Consider the following 11,543-nt stretch of genomic DNA (forward strand, 5'->3'; position numbering starts at 1 on the left):
GACTATATTGCCAACTTCCACAACATTGAGGAGTACAGGGGCTTCAGCATCTATTGGAGAAATTATGGTCATGCCGAAATGATGGAGAAGGCTGAGAAACTCTACCCAAATCAAGACTTGTCACAACTGAGGTTGGAGTTTGCAGATGAAGTGCCTCAGATCCCAACTGATGAAGCAGTTGGGGATGAAGCAGCGGAGTCTGAAGAAGGGAGTTCTGATGCTCAGGCTGCGGAGGCTCCTGCTTCCGAGGCACCTCCACCATCATCCGAAGCTTAAGATAGTTTACTTTTCAGTTAATTTCGATATACTGCCCTCAGACCTTCCTTTTGTAACTGATTGAAAATCAATATAATCTCTTTCATTCAATGTTGTTCTTCTTCCAAGTGCATTGACCTCGTTAAGTAATTGAACTTAAGATTAATTGAAGAATTAAATAACCTTGACTTGATATCCCAACTCCAATCACTTAAGCAAGTAAATTGTGCTTAAGCCACACGAACCATGATTGATATTGGACTTAAGCAAGTAAATTGTACTTAAGCTTAATAACTGTAACCTGAATAGATCCTAAGACTGGACCGTCTTTCAGCTGAACTGAGAACATTGCTAGGTCTTATTGAAAAGGTAGTTGCATGAAACTCATAGTGGTTGAGCCTTGTGATTCAATGGGTAAAGAAGTTCGATCCTTTTTAAGGCTTCTCCCCTTGGCTTTCAGCCTCGCCAAAGGGAGGCAAGTTGCATGAGCCTCGGAGTTCAAGCGAGGTGGCCTAGAGATGGGATACGGACCTCTCCTCCGAGGTGATGACGCTTCCCAACATGGTGGATGGTGTACCCATGTTGATGCTTCTCTCAGTGGCGTTTAGCTTCGCCAAAGAGAGGCAAGTGGCATGCACCTCGGAGTTCATGCGAGGTGGCCCAGAGATGGGACACTGACCTCTCCTCCGAGGTGACAATGCTTCCTAACATGGTGGATGGTTCATCCATGTTGAGACTTCTCCTAGTGGCGTTCAACCTCGCCAAAGGGAGGAGAGTGGCGTGCGCCTCGGAGTTCAAGCGAGGTGGCCCAAAGATGGGACGTTGACCTCTCCTCCAAGGCGATGACGCTTCCTAACATGGTGGAAGGTTCATCCATGTTAAGGCTTCTCCCAATGGCGTTCAGCCTCACCAAAGGGAGGCAAGTGGGCGTGTGCCTCGGAGTTCAAGCAAGGTGGCCCAGAGATGGGATGCTGACCTCTCCTCCGAGGTGACGACGCTTCCCAACATGGTAGATGGTTTAGCCATGTTGAGACTTCTCCCAATGGCATTCAGCCTCGTCAAAGGGAGGCAAGTGACGTGTGCCTCGGAGTTCAAGCGAGGTGGCCTAGAAATGGGACGCTGACCTCTCATTCGAGGTGACGATACTTCCCAACATGGTGGAAGGTTCATCCATGTTGAGGCTTCTCCCAATGGCGTTCAGCCTCGCCAAAGGGAGGCAAGTGGGCGTATGCCTCGGAGTTCAAGCGAGGTGACCCAGAGATGGGACACTGACCTCTCCTCCGAGGTGACGACACTTTCCAAAATGGTGGATGGTTCAGCCATGTTGAGGCTTCTCCTAATGGCGTTCAGCCTCGTCAAAGGGAGGCAAGTGGCGTGCGCCTTAGAATTCAAGCAAGGTGGCCCAGAGATGGGAAGCTGACCTCTCCTCCAAGGTGACGACGTAGTACGACACTTGAATTCAATCATGGACAATTTTATTGAATCATGGAAATGTTACATGAGCTGGGAAAGATCGTCCAGCGAGGTAGTACATTAATTCATAATAGATTTGGAGGTGCTCAATGTTCCATGGACGGGGTTGTGCCTTGTTGTCCATGTCTTTAATCCAGTATGTCCTAGGTCGAATATCCTCCTTGATTCTATACGGGCCTTCCCAATTCGAACCCAAGGTACCGGTGCCTGGTTCCTTGAAGGAGGGGAAGACTCTCCTAAGGACTAGGTCATTGATTCACCTTTGAGTTGAAGTACTTCATCATCTTTCTTTTATATGTGGCAAGCTTCAGCTGGGAGTCATCTCTTCTTTCCTCAATGTAGTCGAGGTCACACCTCTGAAACTTGTCGTTTGTTATTTCACTGAAGTGTAGATGTCGTGAAGATGGAAGTCCAACCTCGACGGGGCTCATCGCCTCAGTTTCGTAAGCCATGAGGAAATGTGTTTCCCCTATGGAGGTCCTCGTAGTGGTTCGGATTGCCCGAAACACTTGTGGCAGCTCATCCAGCCAGGCCCCTTTTGACACATCAAGCTTCCTTTTCAGGACATGTTATGGTCTTGTTCACAGCCTCAACCCGGCCATTTGCTTGTGGGTGGTGAGGTGTGAAGAAGTGCTTCTTAATGTCAAGTTCTTCACACAAACTTCTGATCTTCTTGTTGTCAAACTGTTTACCATTGTCTGAGACGATTGAGTAGGGAATCCCGAACCGGCATATAATGTTCTTCCACAAGAACTTGGAAGTGTTTGCTTCTGTGATTTTTGCCAGTGGTTCAGTCTCAACCCACTTCGTGAAGTAATCAATGGCCACAATTGCAGAGCTCATGCCTCCTTCGCCTTTCGATAGAGGACCTATGAGGTCCACACCCCACTTCGAGAAGGGCCAGGGGCTGGAGACCGTGGTCAAATCTTGCGATGGTTGTCTTTGGATAGCAGAGAATCGTTGGCATTTGTCACATTTTCATACAAACTGGAGGGCGTCCTTTTTCAAGTAAGGCCAATAGTAACCCAGTCTCAGTATTTTTTGTGCCAAAGATAGACCTCCAGAGTGGTTGTCGCAAACACCCTCGTGTACTTCCCTTAAGATGTAAGTAGCCTCTTCTCCTTCCACCCATCGAAGAAGTGGAGAGGAGAAGCTCCTCTTGTAGAGTACATCATCAATGAAGAGGAAATGAGCTGACCTCCTCCTTAACTTGTAAGCTTCATGCTTATTAGTGGAAAGTACCTGGTCCTTTAGCTAGGCTACGATGGGCTACATTCAGGTAGGAGTCCCAGCCACTCACATCACATTGGGGGCCTCGATTGATGGCATGAGGAGGTGCTCTATTGGGACTAATGTGAGTAGCTCGAAGTCCTTGCTACTTGCAAGTTTGGAGAGTGCATCCGCATGTGCATTTTCAACCCGAGGGATCTGGATCAACTCAAACTTTTCAAAGGATGGGATGAGGTTCATCACCATTTTCAAATAGGAGGCCATGGTTTTGTCTCTGGCTGAGAAGTTGTCGTCCACCTGGCTAACGACCAGCTGGGAGTCACTAGTGATAAGTAGCCTCTTCACTTGCATTTCTTTGGATGCGCCTCGTATTTTGCTACATTGTTGGTGGCCTTGAACCCGAATCTCACACCTGAGTTCAACTTGTGACCTTCCGGGCTGATGAGGACAACTCTGGCACCTAAGTCGGTATCCCCAGCCGATCCATCCACGAATAAGTTCCACATAGGGAGCTCGGCATGTTCCATGATTTCATCTACCTCGGGTAAATTGGCAAATTCTGCTACAAAATCAGCCAAGGCTTGGCCCTTGATGGCCGCCCTAGCCTTGAACACGAGGTCAAATTCACTTAACTCCACCACTCATTTTAATAATCTTCCTAAAGCATCGGGCTTTTGAAGTACCTGCCTCAGGTGAAAGTTTGTTAGCACATGTATGGTGTAGGCTTGAAAATAGGGCCTCAATTTCCTGGAAGCAGTGATCAACGCCAAATGGAGCTTCTCCATATCGGGGTAACGGGTTTCCGGCAATAGGAGTGCTTTACTTGTATAGTATACGGGAGTTGGGTGGTCCCCTCTTCTTGGATTAGAACCACACTAATGGCCTCATTGGAGACGGTCAAATACAGCTGAAGAATCTCGCCGGGCTTCGATTTGGAGAGGAGGGGGGCCTGCCCTAGGTGTCTTTTTAGGCCCTGAAAGGCCTCTTGACATTCCTCGGTCCATTGGAACTTCTTCCCAACTTTCAACACTTTGAAAAATGGAAGACATTTATCTGTAGTTTTGGAGACGAAGCGACTAAGTGCGACCACTCCTCTAGTCAAGCTTTATACTTCCTTTGGCTTTTGGAGGACCTCATCTTGTATAGGGCCTCAATCTTCTCAGGGTTGGCTTCAATTCCACTTGGTTGACCATGTATCCTAAGAATTTTCCAGAGGCAACCCCGAAAGCGCACTTGAGAGGGTTGAGCATCATCCTATTCTTTCTCAAGATTTGGAAGGTGTTGTTGAGGTGCGTTATGTGGGCCCCAACTTCCAAACTTTTCACAAGCATGTCGTCTACGTAGACCTCCATTGTCTTGCTGATGAGGTCCACAAACATTTTGTTGACGAGTCTTTGATATGTGGCCCCGACATTTTTCAACCCGAAGGGCATTATCTTATAGCAGTAAAGGCCTCTGTCTGTGATAAAATATGTGTGTTCCTCATCGGCTAGGTGCATGGGATTTTGGTTGTAGCCGGAGTGTGCATCTATGAAGCTCAACAACTCGTGCCCAGCCGTGGAGTCTACTAGTTGGTCAATCATTGGGAGTGGAAAGCAGTCCTTCAGGCAAGCTTTGTTGAGGTTAGTGAAATCAATGCATACCCTCCATTTTTCATTGTGTTTCTTCACTAAAATCGAGTTAGAGACCCACCTCAGATAGGTGGCCTCCCTGATAAATCCATTTCGGATGAGCTTCTGGACCTCTTTCTTCAGGGCATCATACCTCTCAGGGTTGAGGGCTCTTCTCTTTTGTCTGTGTGGGGGCAACCTTAGGATCAATTTTCAAGTGGTGGCAATTGACCTTGGGGTCTATACCTACCATGTCCTCATGCCTCCAAGCAAAGACATGAAGGTTCTTACTTAGGAAATCCTTGATCTTTTCTTTCAAAATGTTGGACAAGCCTTTGCCCACTTTCAACAATTTGGATGGGTCTCGGGGGTCCATCGAGAAGCTCTCGAGTTTCTCAACTAAGGATGCTTGAGCTTCATGTTCAATTATGCGGGGTCAATTTCATTGATGACCAATACTTCGGAATGGGTGGTGCGTCGATCATTTCCACATCTTCCGGATTGGAGGGAGCATCACTTGGGAGATTAGCTATGACCATGTCGGAGATAATCACATGGATGTCCCGGGGCTCTACCTTTCTAATGGAGCTTAGATAACACTCTCTCAAGCCTCTTTGGTTGCCTCTCACCGTTGCCACCCCGTTTTTCATTGGGAATTTCATGCATAGGTAATGGATAGAGGTGACAGCTCCCAATTTCTTTAGAGCTAGCCTACCCAATACTCCGTGGTAGCCCGATCCACTGTCAACAACGAGGAACTCCATGAAGTTCATTATAGTTTGGGGAGACTCTCCCATCTCCACTACAAGGGTGATCTTTCCTTTCGGAGTGATGCTATCTCCGATAAATCCGTACAAGGGAGTGGAGGTGGGCGTCAACTCATGGTCCAGTATCATCTTGTCGAAGGTGGACCCGAATATAATGTTGACAGAGCTACCGTTGTCAACTAACATTCGTTTGAGCCCATTCCAGGCTATGACCGCTCTCACCACAAGTGTATCACAGTGGGGGTAGTGAAGTCCTTTAGCATCCTCCTGGGTGAAGACAATCGGTGGAACTTGATTCTTCACGGGCGTAATTCCTTTTAGCATTCCATGTTTCATCGCCCACATATGGGCCTCCAAATATGGTATTCACCTCGTGGATAGGGGCTTTATCCTGAGTTTGTCGATTTCTTCGGTGTCTGTGCCCTTCCCTGGGCCTCTCTGCATCATGCTCCCTTCGTCGTGGGGAAACATGCCTTTGACGGGGAGTGGTCTCTTCACGTCCAAGTCAATTCTCATACCTAGATGGGGGCCTGTTCGCCTAGGGTGATTCATTTCTATCCCTGGGGGGTTCTTGTCAAGTACGGTGAGCATAGTCTCAAAATTTGTTGTGTTGTGGCCACAGGACCGGTGGTAAATGCAGTATCTGGAGAGGTTCGAATTTGACCTATTTCTAGGTCCCGAATATCGGCCTCGGTCTCTTTCCTTGCAGGATCCTTGCGGAGTTCTCATCTGCTGGGTGTCAGTGACTGGGTTGATATCCTCATATGCTAAGGTAGGAACAACGTTTAGAGTGGTGGTGGCAAGTGCTTGCCCAGAATTCTCATTACCGGCTTGGTTCATTTGGTAATCTATCAAGTGGAAGGTCGGCTCTCTAGCACGCTGTCTTTACGGAAGTGAGAGGCCTCTACTTGCCTTATTCCTATGCTCAATCAGTTCTTCATTGATGATCTCTCGTCTCATTATATCGAGTAGGGCGTCATAGGTGATGGGTTTTCAAAATTTGTAGAGAAAATTCATTCTTCTTGCTAGCACGAGAAAGGAAACCTTAATCTTACAATCTCGTTTTCTGTGTGAATCACCATTAGAGGTTGAATAATTGTACAACTGTGGGTGGCAGATTAAGGTTGCTGGAATGAAAGAATTACAAAGGAGTTTGCAAAATTAAAGCAGAAGGTTTGCAAATCTCGTAAAAAGTACAACTTTTATCACAATTCCTATCAAATGCAAAGATGAATCCTGAAGGGAATTGAAATCTATTTTAATTTTTGCTGCGTATGTTTAAGTAGATTCCCAACAAATAGCTCTTGTTTGTTACCCATTTTTCAGAATACGTTTAGTGAAAAATGAATTTTTATTTTTTTATTTTGAAAATTTTTGATTAAAAAGTATGAAACATTTTTGAATTTACATGCAAAATTGTTTAATTCAGAGAATGTGTGTTTGAAAATAATTTTTGAAAGGCGAAGTTCAAACAAGGAAAAGCCAATTTTCGGACAAGCTTGCCTTAAATCTCAAACGGCTTACTGAAACACATGCAATACTAACAAATTTTGAAAGCTCTGGGTTATATGATGGAAGGGATGGAAACATATTGGTGTCACAATTTGACCAATTTGATTGTTTCCAAGTAAAAGATAAAAATGAAAAATGGTGAATATAGTCACGAGCAAATGGGGAATGAAATGGTCAAACACATTTTGGTGTAATTTAGAAAATGTCAATATAAAAGAGCTTATTTTAGGATTGAGGAGTTCTTGAGTGTGATTGCTTGGCCTTTTCAATTGAGATTTGAGAAATTGCCCTTAAATGGGTAAGAAGATGACTAACGCCAAGCTTTGGTCTCATTAATCATTTGAACCGCTCAAGGGCCTGTCCATAATCCAACGGATTGAGGACAACAAATTCTTGGCATAGCCATAGCCTATAAGGGCTGGCATCCAAGCTTAGTTTGTCTTGTCGAGGCTTTCAATTATTGGTTGATAGGATCAATTGGGTATGCACACAACTTGGAGAGAGCCCTCAATGCAGTTATTACATTGGCTCATCCTTTATCATTAGGCATCGAATGTTATTTTGGCCTAGACATGATAATAAGCTTTACAGTTGTTTAGTCCTATTGTATTGAGAGCACATTAAGACATCGGGTCATTCATTGTTCCAATGATAGAGTTATTTCTTTATTCCGTATCGAGTCTTTAATTTTTAATTTTTTATGCATTTTCACTTTTTTTTTTCATTTTTCCAAAATTACAATAATCTATCTTTACATTTCTTCTTAAATTTCAAGATTTCCAAATCAAACTCGAAAACAGGTTCACACTATCTTGTAATTCTTCACTCTTATTGGAGCTATACATGGATCTATGTTGAATATCCACAATATGTAGGGGCAGAGCCACGATATTAGTTGAATGTGGGCACAATTTTATCGATGCCGAACGTCGAATTTTTGATAATGAATTTAATGATGATAAATATATAAAACAATATTACGACAATACTAAAAATGGCATAATTTATATATTATACTTATTCCTTGCGAGTTTTCATATTTTGATATCGTTGTATAATAACTTCATTAGCGAGCTTCAATAATATGTCTTTCCTTTGTAAAGAATTGTGCTATCATTCATTCACTGATCACCCATTCGATTACGCAGTATATCCTTTACAATGCTCATTACATAAAAGACTCTCTCCACAATAGTGGTAGCAATTGGTAGAATTAATGCTAAAGTCAAAAATTTGTAAACCAGTGGATATACTTTATCATTCTTTGTCAAAACTAACTTCTCTACGAGATCACAAATGCCTTTCAACCCTTCAAACTCTTTGTTAGATTGCATGTCGAAAATATAAGTCACAAGTTGATCATTAAGTGCAATAACTTCCACTGTAGAGGAATCTAATGGATAAAGCTCAACAAGTCAAATCAACCTTTTCTAATCAAAAGAAAAAAAAAGAATCTTGTAGACATAAACAAGCTGCACAAAGGAGTAACCCTGTATTTACCTTCGATAAACAATCATTCAATTTTTGAAGATGTAAATCGATAATAGAGTAAATCAAATCTACCGATAATGATATACATTTGTAATTTGTAGAGGATTATGCCTGTAGGTGACCACGAAGTGCACAGCATACAAACATATCATTCATGTTGGATACATCAATATAATGTTGTTGACAGAAAGAACATCTTCTTCCAAAAAAGAGTCCCACCCATCGTCTCTCATTATTTCGATTGTCGTTTGCACAATTTCACCAATTGCATTGCATTAACAATATCTTGATTTTTCCTTTGCAATGCTTTTCATAGTTCATTTGACATCCCCGAGACAATTCTCATAAACTGTAAATTAAATGCAAAATCAAGTGTCTGTATCGAGTCCAATAAATTGGTTGCATCAGATCTTTGATTGTAAGAATAAGATTCATCTTCAACAATCATTTCAAATATATTACTAATCGAAGAGAACGTAACAAGTGCTCGCTAAAAAACTATACCGCAAGTGAACGGGTCGCGCACAAGTAATAAAGTGGACTTTTGACTCCAAATCGATCCCTCGAGGAGTGTTTATTCCAATTACATGGAAGTTGATTCAAATAACGGTCAAGACACATAATTAAAATCTTTGAATTTAAAGATTATAAGAAAATGATTCTAAGCATTCAAATATAATGCCCAATTGCAATTATGATAAGAGTTGGATTTTAGTCGAGTTGTGATTCATGATTCCACTTGGTCGTCACTAAATTAATTTCTCTTAACAATTCAATAGAACATTGCCCACTTTTCTTGTTAAACACGATTTTCCAATTTTAGTTAATTACCTCTCTAGAGTGAAATTAAACATAATCAATTAGTTTAACCCACTATATCTCTATGTTGATTAAACACAATTGAAAGCATTAAATATCAATGAAAATAACTTAAAGGGTTACCTATGATTAGGAGTATATCTCTATCTCCATAAGAACCTAGGGTTTTTACCAACTTGGTCTAAAATGTGCAAGAATTTCTCAATAATCACACAAATCACTTGGTATTATCACTTAGTGGCCACAATAATGATAATACACTCAAAATAATGGTAAAAACACAAAAACATAAGCATTAACAAATAAATATAGAAATTAATTTAGTTTAGCCAAGATTTCTCATTCATCCCAACACCAAAATAGTTAGCACATTGTATTTAAAAGGCTCAAGGTGGAAAGATTAAAGGAATACATCACAAAGGTTGAGAAAATAAAATATGAAATACAAGACAAATGAATAAACTCGTCTCTCGGTCGGATTCTTGAAACTTGCTTAGTGTTGGTCTTGATTTCTTTTTGTGTGTTATTCTCCTCTCTTTTCTCCTTGCCCCCTTTTTTTCCCTTTTCTAGGGTTTCAAAAGTGGATGATTAATGGGAGAAAAATAGTCCAATTTTTTTCATTATTTGCAGCTCAGGTCCTCCCTATATTTGAAAGTTAGATTCCTCAACTTTGAACTTGTACATTTTAGTCCTCAAAGTTTGAATTTTCTTTCAATCACGCCTCCAAAATTTGCAACATTCTGTCCTTCAACTTTTGGCATTTGTAAACTTTGGTCCCCGAATTCATGTTTTTGTGCATTTTTTGGTCCTATTTTCCTTCCTTCAACCATTTCTCCTCCAATTTGAGATTTTGGCCTACAAAAACCAGATTACACAATTATGAATAGGAATTCATTCAATTTTATTAATAAATAGTCCATTAAAGTGCCTAATAAGTCTGTTAAAACACACCTATCAACAAGTAAGCTGACCAAAGAATTATAATGTGAACCCCATTGTGTATCACTAGAATGTTGAAAGGCTGTTTCTTGATTAAATCCACATCCACTTAAAATCTCACATTTTTCCAATGCCTCGACAATAAAGTCTGACTATTTTTCTTGAAGAAAATCACATCACTTAGAAGGATGCTCCAACAGTATTTACCATATTATCAACCACACAAAAGAAGTTCGTAATAGGAATGTTCTTCCTTGCCATAGCTACAAGCGATAGTTGGAATTGATGAGCAAAACAGTGAATATAAAAAGGCACATGGATTCTCCTTCAAAACTAATGATTTCAAACCATTAAACTTACCTTATGTATTACTTGCATGGCCCATTATACCCTTGTCCTCTCAATTTAGACATGCTCATATTATGACTCCGTTTGGTACACATTAATATAAAAATGAAAATAAAAAATATAGCCGTTATGGGTTCTACACAAGAGATAGAAACTCAAATATGGTGGCTTGATGTGATGGATAATGGTTATATTTTTCATTTTAACGCGTAAATAATGGGAAACAAACATGGGCTATATTTAAAAAAGACCTTATTAATTATAGCCTTAAGTGGTAGAACCGTGGTGGTTGTAATATGTTCAATTCCTATGAAGCGTTCATTCACATATCTACTGTTGTCTAAATAACATAATACAATTGATATTTTCTCCTTCATTGACACATCATGAGATTCATCAACTAGAATAGAAAATAGTGAATCGCCAACATCTTAGATAATAACATTGATTGTCTCGATAACACAAGCAATTACTATATCCATTTGAACATCGGGTGATGTCAATTTGCAATTTTTGAGGAGCATTTCCCGATGTGACAGCCTTAATATCTTTATTATGAGTAGCCAAAAAATGCAATTGGACTAAAAAATTATTTGGATTGAGAGAATTCTTTGATTCATCATGACCCAAAAATGAGTGCCCTTGTCACAATAGAATTCGAAAACAATTAAGGGATGCATTAAGATGGATAATATATGCATTTCTTACTTATTTTGACTGTTTGTTGAAAGCTAAATGAATGTGTTGCTCTTGATTCATCAAAACTTCACACTTAATGCGGGCTTGATTATGTGCACTATCATGAAGCTAACATGATTATGAAGCCTTTTTTATCTTTCCAATATGTTAAAGACTCACCTCCACTTTGCTTTCCAGAATTTGTTTTCAAAAGACAACAATACAAACAATAAACATCATCATTTTCTACACTTTACTCTAACCAAGTACCAAACTCTTTAAAACAAGAAGGATTGAATCGTCTAGCTGTTATTTCAAATTGTCATTTTGGAAAGTCACGATCTTGAGGCTAACAAGGACCGTTTAACATATATGCTCTTCGAACTTGATCTCGAATGTTAGCATTGTAATTCAAAATGGG

The sequence above is a fragment of the Olea europaea genome, chromosome 8 (assembly GCF_002742605.1).
Source record: "Olea europaea var. sylvestris chromosome 8, O_europaea_v1, whole genome shotgun sequence".
Lineage (NCBI taxonomy): Eukaryota > Viridiplantae > Streptophyta > Magnoliopsida > Lamiales > Oleaceae > Olea > Olea europaea.